Consider the following 5,687-nt stretch of genomic DNA (forward strand, 5'->3'; position numbering starts at 1 on the left):
TGGTGAACACCTTTAATCTCAGCACTCAGGAGGCAGAGACAGGCAGATTTCTGTGAGTCCGAGGCCAGCCTGGTCTCCAGAGCGAGATCCAGGACAGGCATCAAAATTACACAGAGAAACCTTGCCAAAGAAAGACAGAGAGAGAGAGAGAGAGAGAGAGAGAGAGAGAGAGAGAGAGAGAGAGAGAGAGAGAAATGAAGAAAGAAAAAGAAAGAAAGAAAGAAAGAAAGAAAGAAAGAAAGAAAGAAAGAAAGAAAGAAAGAAAGAAAATGTGCTTCTTATGATCTGAGACTTATTCTCTTGTCCTGTGTTAAATAGACATATGTTCTTTTCCCTCTTCCTCTTCAATTATGGCTGCTACTTAATTCTGTTATGTGGTGAGAGCAGAAACTGTCTGATTTTCAGTTTTTGAAACTGGTTAGGACTATTTTTATGGCTTATCTTGGCGACTATTCCAAGACAAATATGTAGTTAGTGGTTATTATGTAAAATAACCTATAGGTGCTGATTATACAAGCTGATTTCAATGATATCTTTAATAAATTTTGGTCTCTAAGGGCTGCTTAATTTATTTAAAGGAGTTTAAAAGTCCCCATGTTTAATAATGGATTTATTCATCTTTCCTTGTAGCTCAATTGCTTTTTGCTTTAGGTTTTTAATGTTCTACTATTTTTAGTTGTATACACTCCGAGGACTATTGTCTTCTTGTCATACCAACCCCTTTATCACTATCACCCAATTTCCCTCCTCTTAAATTTATTTTTTTAACTTAATATAAATACCCTGGCTTCCTTTTAAAAAAAAAATAGACTTAGCTACTGCATCTTCCACCATCCTTTAACTTTAACCTGTTTTTATTATGGATCTTGTAGGTCACATATAATTAAATGTTGGTTCTATCCATTCTGAAAATATGTAATTTTTAATTGGCTTATTTGGACCATGGGCATTAACTTTTTAACTTAGACTTCAGGTTCACTTAACTGGACACTGATTCTGAAAGTTTTCTGTTGGTAGAGTTATTTCTCTGTCTTAAGTGTCAATTGCACATACGAACCAAATCTCTGAAGCATGTCATACCATTCTCCTCCCTCAAGTCTTGAATGTTTTCTATGGCTATTATCATATTCAACTGTACTTGAGAGAGTGTCATAAAATGTATTTCACACTGTGGTTCAAAGCATCATGCACCTCTTTCGTCTCCACAGCTCTGAGAAGACTGCAGTGCGAGCATCCTCTTGAAAAGTCATTCACAGGCTGTCGAGATGGTGCAGTGCATGATGGGAACTGCTGCCGAACTGATGACCCGAATTTGATCCCCGGGAGGCCAGAGGACAACTTGTAGGAATCAATTCTCTTTCCTTCACACACACACACACACACACACACACACACACAACACACACACACACACAGAACACACATGCACACACACGGGGTGTTTTAAAAACTAGAAAAATAAGGAGAATATACATTTATATCTTCATGGGCATTTTTCCACTCACATGAAACAAAATGTGTCCCCACTTTTTGCAACTGCCAAATGTCATTGCATCCTTCAGATATATTCTTCCACACTCCTGCAGGCTGACTTTGCCAATTTTTGTGTGTGTGTGATATGTTCACAACTCTGTCAGAACTATTTGTTCATAATCTTCTGTTTACTTATTCTCTCATTTTTCTCCCTATGGCAAAACTCAGCTACATAAATGATATGATTTCGTTTTTATCTTCATTGATTGAACTAATGTCTGATCATAACCAAGTTCTCAGAGTTCATCTTCCTTTTTAAAATTAAACTCTATTATCAGTGCTTGTTTATTACTACAATAAAATTGATAGGCTAAAATGGTTTCTAGAAGAGGAAAGGAAAAAAAGTAAATACTAACTTTAAAGGGGCTTACACATCTCCCCTGTACAAGTGTAAAACAAGAAGAAAGTTCTGAATCATTAGGAAGAAGCAATAAGCTGGGATTTTTGCTGATATCTTCATGAGAATGAGGATTATAGTTGGTGTAATGTGACATTTAGTATATGAAAGGTCTTTGCTACATGGCATCTATCAGAATGAAAAAAAAAAAACTAGAACCTAAGGTAAAACTTTGATTATTGGCAGATATGAGTTTCAAATTGGCCTTTTAGGCTACAGATGTAACTTATTAAATTTTAATATGATAGCAAAACTCTAAAATGAATCAAACACGAGCACCCTCGGGCTATAATCTAGGTTGGTTATATATTTAGCTCATTGGTTTTCTCTAACCACAGAATCTTTATTACTCCAGTTGTGATTTGTGTGCACCAGTGTACAAGCACTTTCCCTTGCAGATGTGGTGTCCAATGCAATCTGGGAAGATGAGTAAGACATGTGCTGGCCTTTCTGTCACAGAACATATGGAGTCACAGGACAGGAGAGTCAAGGTCATAGGACAAGTCATTAGCAGAGTAAGGATAAATAAGTCTTCTGTTTCTATTCCCTTTCTCTCCTTAATGCTATTTCTTCCAGAAGAAAAAGAAAAGCTTTTATAAAATAACAAGTAATTAAAAACTTTGGAGGTTTTTTTTGTCTTTAATTTCTATGACCAGAAAGATATTAATGCAGATAATATAGGCCTAAACAAAAGGTTTTAAAAGGCATTTTGGAAGAAAATTCAATTTAACGAAACTATCTGGGATGGCTAGATTTAAAGTAATAACAAATACAATAAAACCTGACCTTGAATTTACAAGGTGCCATTCTTCTACTGAGTGCAGAATTCCCTCATGAAAATAATCCCAAATAGTAGTGATGAGCCAGCGGGGACTTCAACTAGGGTACTCATATTCAGAGTAGGTCAAGACAACTAATGATTATTAATACCAAGATGCTCTATGAATTGGCACAAGGCTCTTTTACTCCTATGCTCAGCAGTAGCCTTTATATCAATGCATTTAATTCCTTGGTGTTCAAAAATATCCTAAGAGAGACAAACAGATCACCTTGGGAAGGAGTAAAAGAGGAGATCTCCATGAGTAAACTGGGGATGAAGCTGGGCAATAGAAGGGAGGAGATGGGGGATGAGAACATGAGGGAACTGGGATGGCCGAGCGGGGGGAGGGATGAAATGGGAGAGCAATGAAAGAGATATCTTGACAGAGGGAGACATTATGGGGTAAGGGAGAAACCTGGGTGCAAAGGAAATTCCCAGGAATCCAAGAGGATAACTCTAGATTTGACTATTAGCAATAGTGGTGAGGGCACCTGAACTGGCCTAACCTGGTAATCAGATTGGTGAATATACTAACTGTAATCATAGAGCCTTCATCCAGTAATTGATGGAAGCAGACACAGAGATCCACAACCAAGTACCAGGCTGAGCTCTGGGAGTCCAGTTGAAGAGAGGGAAGAGGGATTCTATGAGCAAGGGGGGGGTGGTCAAGATCATGATAGGGAAATCTACAGAGACAACTGAACCAAGCTCATAGGAACTCACAAACTTTAGACCAACAGCTATGGAACCTCCAAGGGACAGGACTAGACTCTCTGTATTTGGGAGACAGTTGTGTAGCTGGGTCTGCTTGAGGGGCCCCTGGCAGTGGAATCAGGACCTATCCATGATGCATGAGCTGGTATTCTGGATCCCATTACCTGTGGGCTGACACCTTGCTCATCCTTGAGGTAGGATGGAGGGGCTTGGTCCTGCCTCAAGTGAATGTACCAGGCTTTGCTGTCCCCCCATGGGAGAACTTACCCTTTTGGAGGAGGGGATAAGGGGTGAGTTGGAGGTGGGGGGAGCAGGAGAAGGGATGAGAGACAGATCTGTGGTTGGTATGTAAAATGAATAAAATTGTTTTAAATAAAAAATCATATGCTAGGCAGATCATTCTATTAACAAATCTATAAGCTGCGTGTGGTGACACACATTATTAATGTTAGCACTTAAGAAACAAATGTAGGTGAGGCTCTGTGAATGTAAGAACAACTCAGTCTACATAGCAAATTCCAGAGCGGCAGGGCTACATTTTGAGACCCTATCTAAAATAATAAGTATATAATCCATATGATACACATAATGTTCCTATCAAGACAAAATAAATATAAAGGACATAGTTATTTGTTATACAAAAGTTACACTTCATTTATGAAATTATGTTGAGGCAGAATAAAAGTAAAGATTTTTCCTGAGTTACTACACACAGGCAAGCTTTTGTTTTGTAACCTCTTGCTTAATTCTCCCTGGCCTTCATTCCAACCAGAAGAGCATATTAATTACTCTCATTCATCATAAGTTTCGGCCTATTAATAAATAATAAATCTAATTTTCTCTAGAGCATGTAACAACTTTCAAGTCTTTCCAGGAAGAAGATTCCCATCATCTTCTTAGCTAGAGAAACAAACCCATTGGCTCAGATGGATGATATTACTGTAATGAACACATTGTGCCTGGTGACTTGTTAAAGCTACTCAACAATCCCTCACATTCATCAGGAAGGGGAACACTCACCAAGGGCATGGGTACCAGCAAACCTGGTTTCTGTGGAGGACTGTGAGGAAATTTCACATGGTTTGTACTTCTCTTCAATTCCATCTCACTGCTTTAGTTTGAGGTCAAGTTTTAAGTCAATTAAATTACTTTTGTGAAGCCCCAGAAACCAAAGGATTTTTTTCTCAAGATTCAAGAGACTGCTGACCTTAGAGTAGCTAAGTAGAAATGAAGTTGTGTTAACAATAACGAATTGAGAACTAAAGAGGGGAATGAGTGAGTTTTGCAGCTGAACAATCAGCATTTGAGAAGCAATAAAAAATAGTCATTTCACATTCTCATTTCATTATGCTTTGTAGCTATCACTAAGTATATTTTTTGATGCACTAAAATATCTATCACATACAAGTCAACCAAGATCCAGTGGGCAGCTGTGCATCCAAGAATATAAGGAAAGTATATATTGGATTTGAGGACTGAAAAAAAAATGGGACACAAAGTTATATCTGGAAGAAAAGTGGAGGTGGTGAATATGATCAGAACACACTGTACAAAAGTAAAATGGAATGAAGTTGTTGAGACTATTTTATGATATCAGATCTTGCCCTTGGAGTGTATTCCCAGTGGGTAAGGATGTAGAGTACTTCTTATTTCCTCTGTTTAAATTGCTAAAATAATGCAAAAGTCCCAGGGTTCCTTGGTGAAATAACTACTCAGACTTTGAATGGAGATCAAGTTTCTTGGCAGAATCTTCATACTGGCTTTAAATGCTTCTTGGTGGGAAAAAGTAACGTGTGATCTTGTATCTGAGAGCTGTTGTCTCTACTGATGCTAACATCGTGATATAACAAGTTTATAGTGGGGTTGCCTTCTGCAGAAAGGGAGGTCAAGAAAGAAATACCCCATCAATCAGTTCTAGGCCACTTATTTATTCAAAGGACACATGGGATAATACTACATTTCTATCACTGAGACCTAGACATAGCTGAGGCTGCCTCCTACTCTGATTTTGTACAGTATGAAGCTGCAGGCTACCTTCCTGTTGCTGTCACCTGTCTCTTCTCTCTCACTTCACCCTACCCTGATGATATGAATACCAATAATACTTGTTTTTGATCTTTATTTGTATACTCAGAAATTAGCTGCATGTCTATAGATGGTATGGTTATACAGTATCAAATTTGGAATGCACAGAACATTACAAAGAGGAAACAAGTGTCTTTC

The sequence above is a fragment of the Peromyscus leucopus genome, chromosome 1 (assembly GCF_004664715.2).
Source record: "Peromyscus leucopus breed LL Stock chromosome 1, UCI_PerLeu_2.1, whole genome shotgun sequence".
NCBI classification, from domain to species: Eukaryota; Metazoa; Chordata; class Mammalia; order Rodentia; family Cricetidae; genus Peromyscus; species Peromyscus leucopus.